Genomic DNA, 20,290 nt, shown 5'->3' with positions numbered 1-20,290 from the left:
CTCGCCAGGCCAGCCATTGCTGCATGCCTTCCACTGTGGCCCTGCCTGACTTCCCTGGGTGAGTGAGGCTCTGCAAGCTCCGGGGCCCAGACGCCTACCTACCACTACCAGTCACCTTTATCCACCACCCCACTTGCCTTTTGCTGCTGCCACCTGCCACCCTAACCCCCAGCAGATAAGGCCCAGCAGCTGCGGTGACTCCAGGCGGGGGGCGAGATGCAGACTGGTGGGGACCAGAGCTACATTTCGCTGTACTGCAAGAGATGTGGAGAGGCTCGTGTCCTCCTACTGCTGGGAGAGCAAGAGAGTCTTTCCCAGCACAGCTCCGGGCGGCAAAGAGAAACAGGATTCAAGCTGGCTACTTCTCTGCTGCCCAGAGCCACCCATTTCCCTATTGGAGGGGAAGTTGCAAACTTTTCGCTGTGCCAGGAAAGACTCTCTTGCTTTCCCAGCAGCAGGAGAACATGAGCCTCTCCACATGTCCTCCGGTACAGTGAAATTTAGCTGGGATTCACCGCAGGTGCTGGGCCTTACCTGCTGGGGGTTAGGGGTCCAGGTGGCAGCAGCAAAAGGCAAGTGGGGTGGAGGGTAAAGGTGACCGGCAGCCCAGTCGTACCCATGTCGGCGACAGATGTCGTCATCTCGAAATTGAGGGAGAATTTGGAGAAAGAGATGGAGAGTCCTGTAGTGGTCGGCACAGGAGCGCCGTTGAGAAGTGGGGAAGTGGCCTTCTGGTGGTCCAACCTGGTGTTCAGGCTGGAGGCGAGCCACAGGAAGTCAGAGCAGTGAGGGAAAGGGGAACTGCCAGGGGGAGCTACCCTCTCCGTGCCGAATTGAGACCATTTGGGGTAGTCCTAGGAATTGGGTGAGTCGAGGCGCAGCTCCTTGCCTTCTTAGCTCAGGGAATGGCCTTTTTGTGCTGGAGGAGGACTGCAGATGGGGGAGGTCTACCTGAGTGACTCCTCCGGTGTCTTCACCAGATTATTTGGACACTTACAAGCAAGCACAGCTAAAGGCACTGCTGTCACATATCAGCCCAGACCTCACGCTGCGGCTCCGTAAAGCCAACACCAAAGAAGTGGGCGATCAGGTGAACCTGTGGTGCAATGCTCACTCGGATCTCGGCCGCTCCAGGTCATCCGACCTCAAAGCCCTTTAGGAGCCGCTGTTCCCAGGTTTCTACTCGGCTGTGCTTGGTCGCCTCCTCTTCACCTTGATGAAGCGGCTGGCCCTGCCCCTCCCTCGCCTGGTCTAAGAAGGTGAGGGTGACGGCGGGGGATAGTCAAGCGGCCGGGTCCCTATCTTCCTGATTCTCCCTCCCAATCTGTATGTGTGTGTCTTCCTGAAAGCCGTGGCATGGCCAAGCCAGCAAGCTCTCCTTGGCGCTCTTCCCTACTTCCTTCATTTCTTCTTTTTCGAATGCGGACTGGTTGAACAATGATCGCCAGGCCGCGGTGGAAGCATCCCTTCGGGCGACCCTTCTCCTCCTCCTCCTCCTCCTCCTCTCATAACCGGCCGTTGTGGCAGGGCTGGGAGGGTGCATGCGCACAGGGAGATGCTCCTCAAGCAAATACCAAAGCACAGCAAACCCAAGTACGGGGCGGGTGGATGCTCACTTGAGGAGCAAGCATCTCCCTACACAACTGCACCCTCCTGATCCATCCACAGCTGCCGGGTGCAAGAGGAGGAGGAAGAGGAGGAGGAGGAGGGTCACCCGAATGGACACTTCCACCGCAGTCTGGCAATCGCTGTTTAGCCAGTCTGGATTCGAAAAAGAAGAAATGAGTAGCGAAGAGCGCCAAGGAGAGCTTGCTGGCTTGGCCATGCCGCGGCTTTCAGGGACACACACACACACACACATTCACAGATGCACACACACACACACAGAGTGGGGGGGAGAGAGGGGAAGATAGGGACCCGGCCACTTCGCTATCCCCCACCATCACCCTTACCTTCTCGCACTGCTCCATTTTGTGAACCACCTATGGTTTAGTATCTCCTTCAAACTGGTGAGAAACCCACAAGGGCTGGGGAATGTGTCACTAAGAGCTTCAGGTTTGTTTGCTCCTTGTGCCCAAAATAGCAAAGAAAAAAGGGAATTCTGTTGACCAGGGCCTTGAATTCAGATGAATTTGAATCATGATTGGGTGGAGGTCCTTTTGGTCCCATTGGGAGAGAAGCTTCGTCCTGCTTGGGGAAAAGTGTCCTCTGAAAGGGCCGGTTCATAGTTGGAGAGGTTCTTATAGAGACCCGACCTGGTCAGACTTACCCATGCCTCTCTTTTACACACACACACACACACACACACACACACACACACACACACACACACAGAGAGAGAGAGAGTGGAGGGGGGGGCGTTAGAGAAAGAGAGAGAGAGATACAGAGAGGGGTAAAGAGAGAAAAAGAGATGGAAAGAGTAAAATAGAGGGAATAAGAGAAGAGGAAGAGAGAGAGAAGAAAGAAGAGAGAAAGAGAAAGAAAAGAGCGAAAGGAAGCAAAAGGAAGGAAAGGGTTAGACAAAGAAAGGGAGAGATGGAAGCAAAGGACAAAGAAAGAAAAAGAAAGAAAGAGATGGAGGGAGGATAAAGTGAATGAGATATATGGATGGATAGATAAATACATGGAAGGAGGGAGGGAGAGAGAGAGAGAAAAAAAAGGAGAGGAAGGAAGGACACAAACCCTGGCTTCAGAAGACTCTTTGAAGCAGCACAGCAATCAAGGGCTGGGCTGCAAGGGATCTCGGAGGTCATCTAGTCCAACCCCCTGCTCCAGCAGGAGATCCTTACAGAATCAAAGAATAGCAGGGTCAGAAGGCTGTGTGCGCGTGTGTGTTTGTGTTTATGGTTGTCAAAACTCCAAAAACAGGTCAAGGAGCTCTGGGGAGATCAGTCATAAATTAGAACACTTGCTAAGCAACTGGTCATTAAGCAAAAACCAATTGTATTTGGTTTGCAAATCACATGGCCACCTGGCCACGCCCACCCAGTCACATGGCCACCAAGCCACACCCATAAATTAAGCCACACCCACAATTGTTACAAAATTTGAATCCCACCCCTGGATGGAACTGAGAAAAGATTTCAGCATTAAGTGATAACCAGCTGGTTCCTTCTCATGACCCCATTAACACGCATTTCTCCCCTCTTCTCACACCCATAATTTTAAGTTGTGATATCAGAACAATCTTGATAATTTCAGGTGAACTGAAAGCCTTGGAGCTGCTTCCTAGGAGCAGAAGGCCCATTGCTCCATCCCAGGGAGGGTGAAAGGGAGGCATGGAGAGCTCTGGACAGGTCCGGCCTCCTTAAGAGCCTCCCAGATTATGGAGCTGCCCCTTCAGGGGACACTTTTACCCAAGCAGCACGAGAAGAAGCTTCTTTCCCCCAATGGGGCCAAAAGGACCTCCGTCCACTCACGATTCAATCCCATCCGATACAGTCCAAGCCTGGATTCAGGCCCCGGTCAGCAGAATTGCCGCCTTCGTTGCTACTCTGGGCACAAGGAGCAAACCACCAGAAGCTATTAGGGACACATTCCCCAGCCCTTGTGGGTTTCTCACCCGTTTGATGGAGACCCTTAATTGTACGTGGTCCACAAAATGGAACAATACCGATGCCTCCCAAGCAGCCTAAGGGAAAAAATCCGGTTTCTTCTGCCCAGATTCAATTCTCGGTGAAGGTCAACCACCTTTGGGGAATAGCATCAGCCCTCTTGAAATGGGACCTCAGGCTTTGGAAAATGGAGAGAAGACACCAAACTTTCTCCTACCTTGTTCAGCACCTTTAGCCGTGAAAGGATATCTTTGTCTATATAAAGTCTCTGTCTTACAAAATACGCCACAGTCTCTCTCCTGGGATCATCCCTGGGAAGAACCAAGAAGCCCGAAATGAACAGATCTGCTGCTACCTCTCCATTTGGGTCCTTGTACAATTCAATCTCCGAAATATTGACAAACTCATTCTTCTCCAGGAAAGGATGGAACTAGAATGGGAACATGCAGCAATTTTAAAAGCAGAAAACTTTGTTTCTTATCTCAGACGCTTTTTCAATATTTAATCTTTCTTCTGTAGTTGTCTAATTTACAGACATGCTTCATAAGGAAAATGGGTGTTACCACTATCTTACAAGTGAAGGGAAAAAGTTCACAAAAATTTGTCGATCATATTTTGACAATATAGATTTTGACAAAATATAGTTGAACAACAGAAAAAAGGAGATTTATGAACTCCCTGAAAGCAATAGGTTGGTTAACAGAAACACGGATTTGTCAAGAAGAAAATTGTCAGGGTGATCCTCTCCCAGGAGGCCCAGACAGGAAACCTGAGCTAGGCCCACTTCGCTGTAATGCTGCACTGACAGGATTTGGGGGGTCAGAATGTACAAATCTCCCACCGACCCTTTTTTTATGCAGCTGTAGGTGTCCTCCTCTTATCTGCTTCTTCCCCAGGCAGAATCTCTCCTCCACCCCCCCAAAAGTCATTCCCTCCTATCACGGCCCTTTCTAAATGGGTTGTGGGAAAGGGGGGGGATATAATTTATGTGCTCTATGCAAGTCATCCTCACATATTATTTCATTTCCCAAATACATTATGCTGACATAACTCGATCTCAGGAAAGAGTAATAAACAATTTTGTGATGTGATCAGAAACCCAGTTAAGTGAGGGGTGGATGGTATGATAATTAAGTGGATAAAAACTGATTTAAAAATGGTACTCAAATAATCTTTAGTTTTTTTAATTTTTGTCATGAAAGTGGGAAGATACAACATTTTGTCGTTAAGTCATCAATTTTTCTCTGTTGTCATTAATATAATAGGATTGATAAATTGCTATTATACAAGATTTATAACAATTCTCAGGCAAATATACTTTTATGTTATTTAAACATTGCCAACTTTCTGGAAAAATATTTCTGATTTCCTCCTAGAAACAACTGTATGACTAAAAAGCAATAGAAAACTATCGGGGTTTTAGGATTTGATAAATTATAGTATCTCATATAAGAACATTAATGATGCACTGGATGAAGGATTGTGCCAAGCTTGATAAGTATGTAAGGGACCCAGTTTGCTCTACTGGTTAAGCCCCCGAAGTAGAAAGCAAGAAGATGTGAGTTCAAGTCCCGCCTTGGTCATGAAGCAGGCTGGGGGATTTGGGGCCAGTCTCTCAGCCCAACTCAACTCACAGGGTTGTTGTTGTGGGGAAAATGAACACACAACTACTCATTGGTACTCAGCCCCCGTGGCTTTTGCAGGGAAGGGCTTTTAATGTTGGTGGATGAATTAGTGCACTTAGTGAAATCAAACAAGGTCTCAAAGATCTGGAAATCCAACAAGACGGGGCTGCTTTTCCCAAGAATGTTTATTTGAGCAGCCTTTAGAGCAACGAGATATTTATATCGAATAACCCTGCCAAGAGTCCAAAGGGAATTAACCTCCGAGAGCTGCAACGGAGTTCCCAGAGCCGTTTCAGGGGGCCGATACAAAGAAAGAGCGCCTGAGCTGAGACTGGGGCCCTGAGGACAAGGGGCCACTCCAACTGCAGCTCACGCAGAGGTGGTATTCAACCGGTTCTCAACGGCTAGGACGAACCGGTGGTCACCCCTGGTTGGCCACACCCCCAAACCGGGTCGCCCGCTTGTCCCAGTCGCTCTCCTAGCTTTCCCTACCACGTGGTGGCTGTGGTGCAGATCGGGCAGATGTCCCAGGGCTGTTGCACATATGCACTGTGTGTGCAGCCGTGTGTGTGCTACTGATGCAGTGCGCACATGGAGCAGCCCTGGGACATCTGCCTGCCTGCCCGCCCTCCCAGATTACGTTTTCTTACTTCTCCCAGCGGATGCGCCTCTTCCAGCCCAGCCTGGCCCGGCCAGCCAGCAGGTGGGTGCACAGTTGTCCTGGGGCTTCTCGCACCCCCTTGTCGCGATATGCCTGCAGGAGCCCCTCAGGCCAGCTGAGCCGGGAGCCGCCATTCCCAGGCTTCTACACTCCCGTGCTTGGTCGACGCCTCTTCACCTTGCCTGAAGCAGCTGGCCCTGCCCCTCACCCTCCCCTCCCTCGCCTGGCCTGAGAAGGGAGGGGCGACAGTGGGGGATAGCGAAGAGGCTGGGTCCCTATCTTCCCCCCTCTCTCCCTCACTCTCTGTGTCTGTGTGTGTGTGAGAGAGACAGAGAGAGAGAGAGAGAGAGAGAGAGGGAGAATGGAGAAAGTGAATGAGATATATGGATGGATAGATATAATACATGGAAGGAGGGGGGGAGAGAGAAAAAAAGGAGAGGAAGGAAGCACACAAACCCTGGCTTCAGAAGACTCTTTGAAGCAGCACAGCAATCTGGGGCTGGCATGCAACGAATCTCGGAGGTCATCTAGTCCAACCCCCTGCTGCAGCAGGAGATCCTTACAGAATCAAAGAATGGCAGGGTTAGAAAGCTCTGTGTGTGTGTGTGTGTGTGAGTGAGTGTGTATGCATGTGTGTTTGTGTGTTTGTGTTTATGGTTGTCAAAACTCCAAAAACAGGAGAAGTAGCTCTGGGGAGATCAGTCATAAATTAGAACACTTGCTATGTAACCAGCCATTAAGCGACGACCAATTGTATTTGGTTTGCCAGTCACATGGCCCCCTGGCCAAGCCCACTCAGTCATGTGGCCACAAAGCCACGCCCATCTGGCCACGTGACCACCAAGCCACGCCCACAAATTCAAGCCATGCCCACAGAACCAGTAGTAAAATAATTTGAATCCCACCAGTGAGTTCACAGCCTGCTATGCGGCATCTCCTATCAGGACTCAGGGATTCACTTTGTGATGCCTCTCCTAATAAAATATCTGGGAAATACGGAACTCTTTTACGTGCAACTGCAGTTATCAGATCAGTAGGAAGGAGTTTCTCTGAATGGGGCGAAATTCTGTTCTGCTGTAATGCAAAATTATGTATTTATTTATTTAGGACATTTATATTGCCACATATTCGCACATGACTTAGCATTAGGCAGAGTCTAACTGCCCATTGACTGTCATTTATTTTTATTTTTCTCCATTATTATTATTATTATTTATTGTAATGCTGGTCTCTGACTGTACTAAAAGTGGTCTGGATGAAGGAGGAAGCTGTGTTGGAGACATTTGCCATCTTGAGTTATGTGTAAATAAATATATCTTTAAGAAAACAATCTCAAAATCGTACTTGACCGCAACATGAAACTGAGTCTTGAGAGAAGACCAGGAGGAGATTATGAGAGCAGCTTCTCCAACTTACATAATCTCTCAGTTGGACAAGGGAGGATTCAACACTCTTCCAATGACTGAAAGAGGTGTTGGGAGTTAAAACCCTTTTCATTCCTAGGAAAATAAAATATTTTAGGATATACTGTATATACTCGAGTATAAGCCTAGTTTTTCAGCCCATTTTTTGTGCTGAAACCCCCCCCCCCTCGGCTTATACTCGAGTCAGATTCCCCTCTGGAAAAAAATGGTGTGAAGATCCGGAGCTGGGCAGGCGCTTCCCTGCTTCCGTGTTTCCTTTGCAACTTTTAAGCATGGGGGTAATCGGAAGCAGAAAAGTTCTTGCATGAGGATATGTTTTTTCTTTTTTTAACTGTTTTTAGGGGGGGAAGACTCACCGTCATGTGAGAATGCTCAGACACGAAATCTATCCGCCCGAAAATAAGTGTGTGTGTGTGTGGGGGGGAATTTTAACAGAGGGAAGATGTAGGGAGAAGGCAAAAGCGACGGAAGATCCTTCAGGGGAAATTGAGGGGGAGACTCACCCTTGGTCCAGATGAGCCCCCTTCCCCGCCCCTAAGGAAGCAGAGGCAGCCAGCAAGGGCAGGCAAGCCCCGCTTCACAGACTCCGTCCGTCCTCACTCCCACCCACCCACCCACCCAAAGCCACGAAGTCCCCCAATCGCGCAGCCCAGAATCGCCCTCCCCTCAGGGGCAGCAACGACGCCTGGTTTTCCCGAGACAAGAAGCTCCGCCGTGCAATGAAAGCGCCCTGGCTCTAGGCTCGCGGGCTGAGAAAACAACGCGAGCCGAGGTGGCTTGGCTCCGCTCGGCTTCTCCAACATCCAGCACTGCCCTGTTCTATGTGCCGGGCCCGGCAAGTCTGAGCAGCCAGCGCGTGGAGCAGGACGGCGCCGGAGATCGTTGGCTGCCTCTTTCGCAGCAGGGAGGCCTCCCGGCTGGCCAGCTGCTCTCCTCCTTCTCTACCTGTTTGTTCTGTGTGACCGAGGAGGAGGAGACCGGCCGGCTGGTTGGGGGAGGCTTTCTGCGCCGAGGGAGGCGGCTGCTGGTGTCCGGCTTTGCTCCGCTTCTCCGATGGTCCGGCGCGGCCCTGTTCTTTACTTGGGCAGGCAGGCGCCTGCAACGGCGCCCACGGCGGCAACAGGCAGTTCCGCCCGGGCTCCGCTCAGGTGTCCGGCTGGGGCTGTCAGGAGTTGCTGCCACCGGTGCGGCCCCAGTCCCGCGTTGCCTCGGGAAGGGAAAGGCAAAAAGGAAGAGCCGCGGCAGTGCTGAGCGCAGGCAGAGAAGGAGGAGAACAGCTGGCCAGCCGGGGGAGGCCTCCCGTGCTGCGAAAGAGCCAGCCAACTATCTCCGGTGCCGTCCTGCTCCACGCGCTCGCTGCTCGGACTTGCCGGGCCCGGCACATAGAACAGGGCGGTGCTGGATGTTGGAGAAGCCGAGCGGAGCCGGGGATCATTAGCCGCCTCTTTTGCAGCACAAGAAGCCTCCCCAGGCAGAGAAGGAGGAGAGCAGCTGGCCAGCCGGGGGAGGCCTCCCGTGCTGCGAAAGAGGCAGCCAACGATCTCCGGCGCCGTCCTGCTCCATGCACTGGCGGGTGTCGTTGCTGCCCCCTGAGGGGAGGGCGATTCTGGGCTGAGCGATTGGGGACTTCGTGGCTTTGGGTGGGTGGGTGGGTGGGAGTGAGGACGGACGGAGTCTGTAAAGCGGGGCTTGCCTGCCCTTGCTGGCTGCCTCTGCTTCCTTAGGGGCGGGAAGGGGCTCATCTGGACCAAGGGTGAATCTCCCCTCAGTTTCCCTGAAGGATCTTCCGTCACTTTTGCCTTCTCCCTACATCTCCGCTCAGGTGTCCGGCTGGGGCTGTCGGGAGTTCCTGCCGCCAGTGCGGCTCCGGTCCCGCGTTGCCTTGGGAAGGGTGGGGCAAAACCAGGAGCCGCTGAGCCTGGGCCTCCGGTGCCGCTGCTGCTGTTGCAAAGTGCTGCCGTGGCTCTTCCTTTTTGCCTTTCCCTTCCCGAGGCGACGCGGGACTGGGGCCGTGCCGGTGGTAGCGACTCCTGACTCAGGGGGCCTCCGAGGGAGGGGAAGAGAGTGACTCCTGCCTCCCGCTGTCATCATCATCATCTTCTTCTTTGGGTTAGTGAATCAATTAAACCTTTCATGATAGTGAGATCGTTTCCCAAATTAATTATTTTTATTTTTGAAATTTACCAGTAGCTGCTGCATTTCCCACCCTCGGCTTATACTCGAGTCAATAAGTTTTCCCAGTTTTTTGTGTAAAATTAGGTGCCTCGGCTTATATTCGGGTCGACTTATACTCGAGTATATACGGTACTAAAAAGACACAATACATTTCCCTAAAAAGAAAAGTAGAAACCCAGAGAGCCTGAAACTCAGCCCCTCCACACTTGCTAATGGACCATTAGTCTGGCCTAGGGCAGTCTATTTTACATAACAAAGATCTACTCCAGGTAAAGCTATATAGGAATTGCCCAAAGCTCTTTCATTACATCACCATCCAGCCAGGCTCAGGACAGCCTACAGAGTTGCCCCTGCATGGCCCCATGGGAGCCTGACAACCGATCAGAATACAAGCTCCAATTCAAATCCCAACAGAGGGCATCAAACAATTGTATTCTCAGCATCTCAGCCCTTCTTTCCTCAACCAAGGCATGTGCTCCTGTCCACCATTAAACCATCTTCCAAGCAGTCACCATGTTTCCAGCGTCTTTCTTCCCCACTTGGAACTGAACCCAGAAGGAGATTTCTCCCAACAGAGGCTAGACAGAAACTTCAGATCTGCTCCCTGTTATTCCGGAGCGTCAGACAGGAGCAATTAGATGGTGCAAATCTCTTGACCTTTTGCAGCACAAGAAGGTTGAGATGTTCCCCTCCTTCTCCTTTGGGTTCCTTCTCCAAAAGGATCTCAGATTAATGGATCCCTATCGGGACCCCACCTACCTGCCACGGCTGCAGCCTCGGAGCCCCCAAACTCTTTTCTCCCTCCTTCCTTCCCCTCCTCGATCGGGAGGAATAAGCGGCATTCATGGCCTGGACCAGAGTCTGAATGATACTGTAGTGATAACGGTCATTTATGATCTGTTTCCTTTTCCTTTTCTCCTGGGTCTCCAGTGGGGCTTTCTGGGTGCATCTTCTGCGGCCTTTGACACAAAAGACGTGCTTGGAAAGGGAGCAGCGAAAATAATGATCTTGAAATGGATATTCCACAAAGAAATGGGGTTCAAAGGCAGCATCTTTTGACCTTTTTTTTATCAGATAACCAAAATTCCAAATACTATGGATGTATTTGAGAAGTATGTGCTTCTTTATTGTATACACTGCAAAATTTGTGAGGATCCAGACTTTCCCTTCAATGGGTCCTGGCAAATGCATAAGTGCTTCATGGAAAGGAAGAATTCTTTCCCAGATGGAAAAAAATTCTATGAAGTGGACAAAGACGTTGATTTGTCTCCACTTAGAGAGGGCCTCCCTGAGGGGTGCTGTATGTCCAGTTGTGAATTGTTCTGATATAACCACACAAATTCCATTCCTGACAAGCATCGGAGGGAAAGTCCTCATGAAATAATCTCCCTTTTCTGTGTCTGAAGCAAAGAGGCCAATCAGGGTCCATCTGAAATGGAGGAGCAGCTGGACAATTGCTGGGTATTGGAATCCTTCTTTGGGGAGCATTTGGTGGAAAAAAGGGAATCTCCTTTTATCACTCAGAGCCTCTGAAGGAATTAGAGCAGTGATCTGAAAAAGTAATGAAGAATGCTGTGTTATAATGTGGTCCAGATCAACTCCAAAATATTACTTATTGACAAACCCAATTTTGTTTTGATGAATATATAAGAATAGTTTGTTCCTTAGTCATGGTTTAAAATATTTAAGTCAGAATATTAACAAGATTGTCTATAAAAATGGAACGCAAAATCATATTAAACAAAAAAAAAACAATAAAAAATGCAATGTAAATTTCTGTGTCACCCATAAAATTTCAACAATTAGATTCAAATTAGCAGATGTTAGATAAAATGCCTGGATCTAAGATATAGGGCTGTATTATATGCTATTTTTGAGTACTAAAACCTCTTTCTCAGCTTCTATATCCCAAATTCTTTGTGAAGCAATTTTTCAGCTTCTTCTCTAGATGTACAAGAGCACAACTGCTAACAGAATAGTTATGAGTACATGAAATGGATACATATAAGAAAAATAAAAAGAAATAGTAGGACAGTGACAGTAGGCACATTGGTGCGCTTATGCACGCCCCCTACAGACCTCTTAGGAAAGGGGTGAGGTCAATCGTAGACAGTTGTACAATCCAATAAGTCTTTAATTGAAATTTTGTCTGTTTGGGGACTATATGTCTGTTTCATCACTTTAATTTTAACCCAATAATTATATACCCTGAATTTATACAAAGCAGAAATTGTGTAAATTAACAATTATCTATGAGGGCAGGAGCTGAACTCCTTTTATCCATCCCAAAGATACTCTTCTTGGTCTGAATATTTTTATACATAGACAGGACTATTGCCAACTTGATTCCAATTGGATAAGGCAGATATTATTGATATGTGAAAATGAACATGCTAATGGAGGACCTCAAAACCTGGATAGTTTTTCAATAGTAGAATATTCAGTAGAATATCCTCTAGGGACCTTATGGCTCTTCAGGCCTTTATGGTCAATTTGAAGATGAACATAATAGGCTAAAACATCTTTGATATGTTCCCTAATATTCTGAAAAGCTGCTCTTGAATTCTATGAAGATATTGGATCTGTTGTTCATCCCCACTACCCCACTCACCTTACCAGATAGAGAAAAACACACAAACCTGTGGGACTTTGTAGGTGCCTACAAACATTGACATCTGGATGGAGATGTCCCTGGCAGCTGCATCAATCAGAGCCAGGAGGTTCTCCTTCCTCCCACAGCCATAGTTGGGGACATTGGATTCTCCAGTGGAAAGAATGTCCAGCAAGACATCTGAAGTGCGGAAAGTGCTCACATAGTTGTCATGGATGTTGTAACCAAGTGTGAGATTGTGCAGGAGCTGGGACTTCTTGCTGACCATTTGAATAGCAAAAATTGATTTTAGGGTATCTGTTAGAGCAGAACTCTTCCTATTGTTATTATATCTAATACACCAAGATTCCTTATATTGTGATGTTTCTTAATTTTTTAAATAAAGAATGGACTGTAAAGTCTGCAGCTGAGATCTATCAATCCATATCTGTCTGTCTGTCTGTCCGTCCGTCCGTCCATCCATCCATCCATCCATCCATCCATCCATCCATCCATCCAATTTACTGGCCACCCATCTTATCACAGGGAAACCCTACAAAGATGGCGGTGATGCCCACAGTGTGGTGGATGGTGCAACCTGATTTCTAGCGACAGGATTTCTGGAGATCTGGTGGCTCTTCCTCTGTTGTGGGGATCTTCTATTTGGGGGGGGGGACCGCTCTGACCTTCCCAATTTCTGCGGCTGAGACTTTCTATCCCAAAAAAGGTGCTGTTGGAACTCCTTTGTTCCTGGTTTATTGGCATCCGTTGTTCAGGGAGGATGTTTCTTCACTGGGGGAGACATTAATATGGACTTCTTGGCCCAGAAGGGGAACCGGGGGGCTGAGTGGGAGGTGGAACTGAAGGGACATGCAGGCCCACCCTGGCAGGGAGGAGCAGAGGAAGGCCCGTATGCCAGGTCCTCCGCTTGGAAGTTCTCCCCCTGAACCTCCCTCAGATTCTGCTCTCAGGGCCTGCAGACCAGATCCTGGGTGGCTCTGGGTTCAAGCTGTGGCTTTTCAGGGCCAGGTTAATGTGCAATGAGACTCTCTTCTCCTCCAAGAGGTTCCCAGCTGTGTCTGACTGAAGCCGGGTGAGGCCCAGAGGGGAGGAAGCCCACCCCAACTTCTGGGTTTGTCCCAGGGAGACCCCAGAGGAGGGAGGAGGGGGGCTATGGTCATCCAGGGTGGACCTCTGGCATCTCTCAGGGGGGGCTGTGAGGACTCCGGCCTGGTCAAGCCTGTTGTGTGAATGGGGTCCTCGCCAGAAGAAAAGGGTCCCCAATACAGGTAGTCCTCAACTTATGACCACAACTGAGCCCAACATTTCTGTTGTTAAGTGAGACATCCATCAAGTGAGTTTTGCCCCATTTGATGGCCTTTCTTGCCACAGTCATTAAATGAAACATTGCAGTTGATAAGTTAGGAACCCGGTCATTAAGTGAATTTGGCTTCCCCATTGACTTTGCTTGTCAGAAGGTTGTAAAAGGGGATCACAATGGCCCTGGGATGTTGGTGCCATTATAAACATGAAACTGTGGCCAAGCACCTGAATTCTGATCTCTGCATTTGATGCTGCAAAGGTCATTAATTGTGAAAAATGGTCCTAAGTTCCATTTCTCAGTGCAGTTGTAACTTGGATCGGTCACTAAATGAATGATTGGAAGTCGAGGCCTGCCTGTGTATCTCCTCTTGATCAGCTTCTCTTCCAGGAATTCATCTTCTTCCGAGTTCCCATCATCCACTGACTACTCGGCCAAATGGTTCAACCTCGGGAAACAAACCATGGTTAAGAGGTGTGGAAAGGGAACTTCACGAGGACAGTGGTGTCACCCAAGCAGGAAAAGCCCAAAGGGAACATCAGGCCAGCCATAAAACAAACTTGCATAGGAAAAGGAATCAAATAAAAGGTATTAAAGAAGCCCCTTAGACAAAAGCCCAAATAATTAAGAAAAGTAGGGAAAGAAAGAAAAGAAAACCCTTACAAACACAAGACATGCCAAATCAGCCAAACAAACAGACAAAAGGCACAAAATATATCACAAAGGAGACAGACAGGAGATTGCCACAAAACAAATATAAGAAACCATTAAGCTAAAAAAGATTAGGACGAAACCGATAAAACAATCAAACCACCCCGCAAAGTTTGCCTTCCGCACCCCGCGGAGTTTACCCTCTGGCGGGAAGAAAGACAACCCCTGACAGGATTTAAAACATGAAGAAATACAAACACAAGCACTCACACAAAAGGAGAAAAGGGTATAAAAATCAGGGACTTACCATTCGAAGGTAGCTAGCCCAGGAACGCAGACTTCTTGCTATCTCTCGCCTTCCTGAAAAATAAAAAGATCCAGCTTTCAAGCAGTTGTCCGTATCCTTGCGCCGGAGCTCTCCCAGCGGGAAAATCGAATCCTCAGAAGAAAGGCATTTTGACAGCCTTTCAACAGAGGTGCAAATGTGAATGCGGCCACTGGGGAAGAGACCGGGTTCAGAGGGTCATGTGGATCCCACCAGAGTCAGTTGGGTGGCTGGGGCTTCAATCCGGGGGTGGGCTGAGTTCCAGTCCTGCCTGGGGAGCCAAGCCAGCTAGGAGGCTCTGGGCCAGCCGCTCTCTCGGAGCCCTGGGAAAGAGGCAATGGCAACGGCTTCTGAGCAGCCTGGCCAAGATCTCTGGGCCGGCCTCCCCTGGGGGCTTCCGGACCACCTTCCCACCCATCTGGCCGAGGCTGAGGGGCCTCTCTGGGCCTGGCTTCCTCCTCACCGGTCAAGCAGCCTCCAAAGGGCTGGATTCGGAGAGGGTTTGGCAGGGGACTGTGCTGTGAGGAGGGGGGCACGCAGGGGTCCTGCAGGGCCAGGGGGGTCTGCAGTGGGTCTGCCCCCTCCCCAGTGAGGGCAGGGAGGGAGGGGGCAGGGGGAGAGGGGGCAGGGGAGCCCCCCATCTGGTCTGGGCAGCTCAGGTGCTATCAAAAAGCCCACCTCTGAGGGAGGAGCCTTCCTTGGGATTGGCTGGGAGAGCGGCTCTGGCATCACAGGTGGGGGACAGGTGAGCCCTGGGCACCTGCAGGCCAGGTGGGGCTGGTGGGGTCCAGGGGGAGGGGAGGTCAGCCTGGGCCCCTGCTGCCAATTTCCCCCGGGGACAGCCAGGGGCTTCTTCCTCCTCCTGCCTTGGGAAGTGGGGCGCCCCCCGTGGAGAGGGCTCCCTCGGGCCTTTCAGGGCAAGTGGGGGGATCTTCCCCATGGGGGCCCAGGGCAGGGGGGGGAGTGAATGGGGTGAGGGTCCCCAGGTTGCATCTCTTGCCAGGATCCGAGTCTGGTGTGCCAGCTTTGCACCTGGCAGGTGGGGGCTGCTGTTCCCGCAGGGGTCAGGGGTTGTGTGAAGCCGACCCAGCTTGGTCCAGGCCAGAAGGAAGGGCCGAGGCCAGAGGAGAGTCTCTTGGGAGATTCACGGGGCTTCCGGTGCCTTTTGGGGGCTCAGGATTGGACCTGGCCCTCCAGCCAAGCCCAGCACTGGTGGGGCCCCTCAGTCCCCGTTGCAGGACCCCAGGCAGAGTCCCTGCAAGGGGGTTGGGTGAAGGTCCCTCCAGGTGGCTTCAGGGGCTCAGATCCATTGAGCTGAGTGAGCCCAACTCCTTTGAGCCTCATGGGAGTTTGAGTCCTCTTTCACCTGCTTTGGGAAGGAAGGAACCCTCTTTCCTGGGCTGCCTTGAGTGGGACAAGTTCCCAGCTGTTGCTGGGGGCATCCAGGTGTTTCCAGGCATTTCTGCAGCAGTTTTAGCAAGCTGGGTGCATCTCAGCCGGGCTTTGCCCACAGCCGGTCGTGAGTCTTTCCTGGGGGTGCAGAGGAGGTGGGCTTTAGAGGGAACCAGTCTCAAAGCGGCTTCCTTCTCCCTTCCCTTCCCACAAAGGAGCCTCTAAGGGCGGGGTCTCGTCCTTGGAGCCCCTGAAAATATGGATGGAGTTTTGAAATAGGTTGACTCCATTTCACGCATTCTGGCAGGTGGGAACCTTCCCCGTCCTGTGTTCATGCGGGAAGCAGGTCGTCACGCTATGCCACCATCTGGTTTATGTGTTTTGGCCTGGCACCTATTGCCAACATTGCAGTTCTCTTCCATCAACCTGGGTTAAGGGCGTTGTGTGGACTCACCTAGTGGGGAGGGTCAACTCAGCCTGTCTGCACACAGGATGGGGAGCTTTTCCTAGGATCCGTTTCTGTCTCCTTGGGGGTTTTCAGCAGCTGCAACACTTGGAGTAAACTACGGCTGAGCGAACGGGGGTTGGCGGAATGTGTGAACCGGATCAGAGTTTGGCATTCAGGGAAAAAAGTTGGGACAATGGGAATGGGACAGAGAGGCAGCTTTAGGGGTGGAGGGGGGGTCAGTGATCCCCCCCCCAATGTCTGGACAAACCTGGATAGAGATTTGGGTGTTCAGAGGATCAACTGGTGACTTTGATGCTCTTTCTCCTGCTTGGAGCCACAGACATGGTTCTGGATGCTGGTTTCCAGTATTCCCAGTGAGGCCAGGCCTGAAGATACTGGGGCTGCTGCTCCCCAGGGCAGAAAGGCTGGGGGCGAATCCCAAGACTGAGAAAAAGGGAGAACGTGGCTGTGACCCTCTCTGGGTCGGCTTCCCCTCTCTCTCTCTCTCCCTCCTGCCAGGCGTTGGGAGGAAGGAAGGAGGGAGGGGCTGCTTCCCAGGGGTTTTTCCCAGGTCCTCCGGGTGGATCTCTGTCCTGCCCGGATCGAGTGGGTACCCATGCGGGCCTCCCAAAGGCCTGGACTCCAGCCCCCATCGTCCTCAGCCCCAGCCGTGCCCTTAGCAGAGGCCCCAAAGGGAGGCCCAGCGGAGGCTCTTCCATCCCCAGGGAGGAGCCAGGGGGCTCAGGGGTCCCAGCCAGAGAGCAGCGGCCACGGAGGAGGAGGAGGAGGAGGAGGAGGAGGAGGAGGAGGAGGAGGAGGAGGAGGAGGAGGAGGTTTGCGGCCGGAGAGCCTCACTCAGGATCCAGGGAGCTTGGGCGACTCTGCCTGAGCCTGAAGGGCCAGGAAGGGGCCGGATTCGCAGGGCGTCCCAGGCTTGGCTCCAGGGCGGCTCAGGGCGGCCTCAGAACCAGCTGGGATGGCTCCCAAACCAGGATCCGGGTCTTTAGGGGATATTGAGGGTCAGTCCAATTCACGGTGGCATGTTTCACTTCTGATGGCCATAAGAAACCACGTTTTCTGCATTCTGCAAGCCGGCCAATGACTGAGGGTCTCTTCAGGGGTCTCTGTTGTTTCTCAAAATGGAGGCAACGCGTGGAGAGAGGTTGGTCTGCATGAGTGTTTTTCAAACTTGAAGAGGAATGGACTTCAACTCCCAGAGTTCCCCACCCAATAATGCATGGACTTCATCATGCTGGGCAGGGAATTCTGGGAATTAAAGTCCCTTCATCTTCAAGTTCCAAGTTTGGAAAATGCATGTCTACCTTTTTCCCTGAGGTGAGGAGTTAAAGCCCTGCACCAAGACTTGGCTAACTCACAGATTGCTGAATATATTTTCTTTCTTTCTCTGTGTCTCCCTCCCTCCCTCTCACACTCTCCCTCCCAGGTAACCCCAGATCCCCCTCTGAAGACCCGGCCCTGCTTGGCTTCTTCCTGACAGGAGCCTCTCCTGGAAAGACACGGAGCCCAAGTGAGGCTGGAGAACCCCGGGGCTGCGTCCCCCCAGCATTCAACCAGGGACTCATAAACCAGGTTAGTCTCTTCCCAGAAATGGGGGCCTCCCTCAAATCCCTTCCTCTTTCCTAGCCCTCTCTATGGATCTGGGCTTTGCTTTCCCCTGAGTGCCCCATGTATGAAAAAAAGTGGCAGTGGAACATGGGACTTGGGCTTCCCTCTTCCCAGGACTTGCCTGGCCTCTACATCGGAAAAAGAGGCAGGGGAACTATTTGGATTTTGGCACTAAATAGGCATAATTAAACGCTGAAGTTGAACGTGTTAAAAAGAAAGAATAGCTAATAACTGGAATTAATGAAATTAATGAAAGTTTAAAAAGGGAAAAAGGGAAAAGAAAGGGTGGAACGTGGAAACAGAACTGAGCCCGCCACTTAATGGCAAAGGGAAAATTTCAGTGACTCTTTGAAAAGTGCTTGGTCTTTTTAAAATTGGAATTTGAAAGGAAACAAAAGGAATTCCATTATAATAAAATAAAAACCCTGAAAAGTAAATACTAGAATATTACAAGGGAAAAAAGATACATGAAGAAATTGCCCTGGGATTATTTGGTGAAAAAGTTGGAAAAGAAATCAACAGAAGGAAGCTGGAAACAAAGATTTATGGACACTGACTGTTGAAATTTAATATAAGGGACGCTGGTTGCAATAAACTACTAGACAATTGGATTGGACATAAATATTAAAGAAAGGAAAATAAAAGAAGAAGTAGTGTACAAAATGGGAGAAATGTGTGTGGAAATAAAATTGGAACAACAAAATAGGAAGGAAATGATGAAAGAAAGCTTGGAAATGTACAGCATTATACTACAAAAATTAGAAATGGTAATGCAGATTAAAGAAGAACAAAGAGAAACAGAGGGGGAGGAGTGAAATAAAGAGGAAACCAGCCCTAAAGAACAAGTGGAACAACATTAAAACAAGAAAAAAAATTAAAGTTAAAAATGTGAGGTTTGATGTGATAATTAAAGGGGGAATTGTTTGGAAAATTAAACAAAGGAAAAGGAAACAGCAGAAGAGGGAATTACAGAGGAGAAATCAAGAGAGGGAGGGGATAAAATAAATAATTGGAATAAGAAATGGAGAGAAATTATAAAGGAAAAAGGGGAATTAAGAGAAAGGACCAGAAAATGATGGGAAGTAGAAAGCAAACAACAATGAAAAAAATTATATAGTCAGGAGAATGAGAGACAATGGGTAGAAGAAGAACAGGAAGGGGGATTCTGCAAGGTAACGTGTCGTGATATATAAGAACATAGATTTAAAAATGGAAAAGAATGGAACTGATATTTTTCTTTTAAGGATTATTGTTAAACCAGACATAGATTTAATTGAAATAGATATGGAAATGGGAATTTACTGTAAGAATATTAATTTATATTTAATAAAGCAGTGAATAAAGTTAAAATGAGATGAGAATTGTAATGGAAAGACTATTATCAGTTTCTAAAATTAATTGAATAAATATTTTTGAAATAGATGATTTAGAATGTAATTGAGAAAAAAAAATACCATGCGGAATCTGACACACACACACACACATACATAAATACATATGTGATATGTAGTAGTTAGATTGTTATTAATGTAGAATGTGATAATTAAAAAATGACTATACTATGGTAAAACTTTATAATGATTTAAAGGGAATAAATTGGGGGAGTGTATAAGGCAAAGGGGTGGCAAGCTCGAATTGACAATTAAAGGGGACATCTGGATTATTAGAATTAGGATGGAACCTATTGAACAATGAATGGAATAATAGTATGTGATGAAATTGCAAATGTGACAGATAAAAGTAAATATATGTACTGAATATAGAAATGAAATAAGAACCTTAGATAATACTGTAAAACAAGATATGAGAATATTTAAAGAAAAATGAAATAAGTTATGATATGAATTGGAATTGGATAAGTGTAATGAATATAAGAATATTTGAGAATATTTAAAGGAAAATGGAATAAGTAATAATACGATATGAAATTGAACACGAAAGATGAATATCTAACTATGGTCATTTTGTATTGAAATGTAAAAACCTGGAACCACGCTGTTCACCAAGAGATGTGTTTTTAAAATATAAAAATAAAAAGAATATTAAAACAAAAGAAAGGGAGGCAGGGGAACATGGGATATGGGTTTCTGCATCCCCAGGTCTCAAAGAAGGAGGTTGAAAGAGGATTTTGCATGTCTGTTTTCCATCTGCAACACGAAGCTCCTGAGCTCCCCTTCCCTCCCTCCCTTCCCCACATGGGGTGAGAGGCTGCCTTGATTTCTCCATCTCTTTTCACTTGGTTGTCTCTGACTTCTCCCTCTCTGTGCATGTGTTTGTTTTTGGGTGTGATTTTTTTCAACTATGCAAAGTTCTGATAACTAGTTTTTCATTAAAGTTCATTTTATTCTTGGAATCTGGCCACACTATTACATCAACCCCTTTGTGAAGGTGTCACTGAGCATCTGTTTTCAAAATAAAGAAAATGTTGCTTCCATTTCACACCTGTGACATGCTCAGACATTAACTGTCTCCCGGGATTGTCTCTTTAACCACGATGC

General features: G+C 48.9%; 1 long non-coding RNA gene and 1 pseudogene across 2 annotated transcripts in view; one reads left to right on the top strand and one right to left on the bottom strand.

Annotated features, from left to right (window-relative positions):
- LOC148128528 (vomeronasal type-2 receptor 26-like) overlaps nt 1-15,708 on the bottom strand; it is a 48,569-nt pseudogene extending 32,861 nt beyond the window's left edge. Inside the window, exons 1-5 of the transcript XR_015746289.1 lie at nt 15,693-15,708; nt 14,309-14,361; nt 12,079-12,367; nt 10,199-10,990; nt 3,772-3,984 (exon numbers count right to left, since the gene is read on the bottom strand). The product of XR_015746289.1 is annotated as a vomeronasal type-2 receptor 26-like (transcript). The remainder of the gene's footprint in view (nt 1-3,771; nt 3,985-10,198; nt 10,991-12,078; nt 12,368-14,308; nt 14,362-15,692) is intronic.
- Nucleotides 1-19,902, top strand: part of LOC148128527 (uncharacterized) — a 184,451-nt gene extending 164,549 nt beyond the window's left edge. The window contains exon 2 of the long non-coding RNA XR_015746302.1: nt 17,611-19,902. This is a non-coding gene — a long non-coding RNA (uncharacterized LOC148128527). The remainder of the gene's footprint in view (nt 1-17,610) is intronic.
- Nucleotides 19,903-20,290: the final 388 nt, after the last annotated feature.

Source organism: Notechis scutatus, unplaced genomic scaffold, assembly GCF_049901735.1.
Source record: "Notechis scutatus isolate UNSWTSFEM ecotype Mainland unplaced genomic scaffold, rNotScu1.2 NSCUSCF28, whole genome shotgun sequence".
NCBI lineage: Eukaryota > Metazoa > Chordata > Lepidosauria > Squamata > Elapidae > Notechis > Notechis scutatus.
The sequence above is the reverse complement of the archived record's forward strand: the minus strand, read 5'-3'. Positions and strand labels throughout refer to the sequence as shown.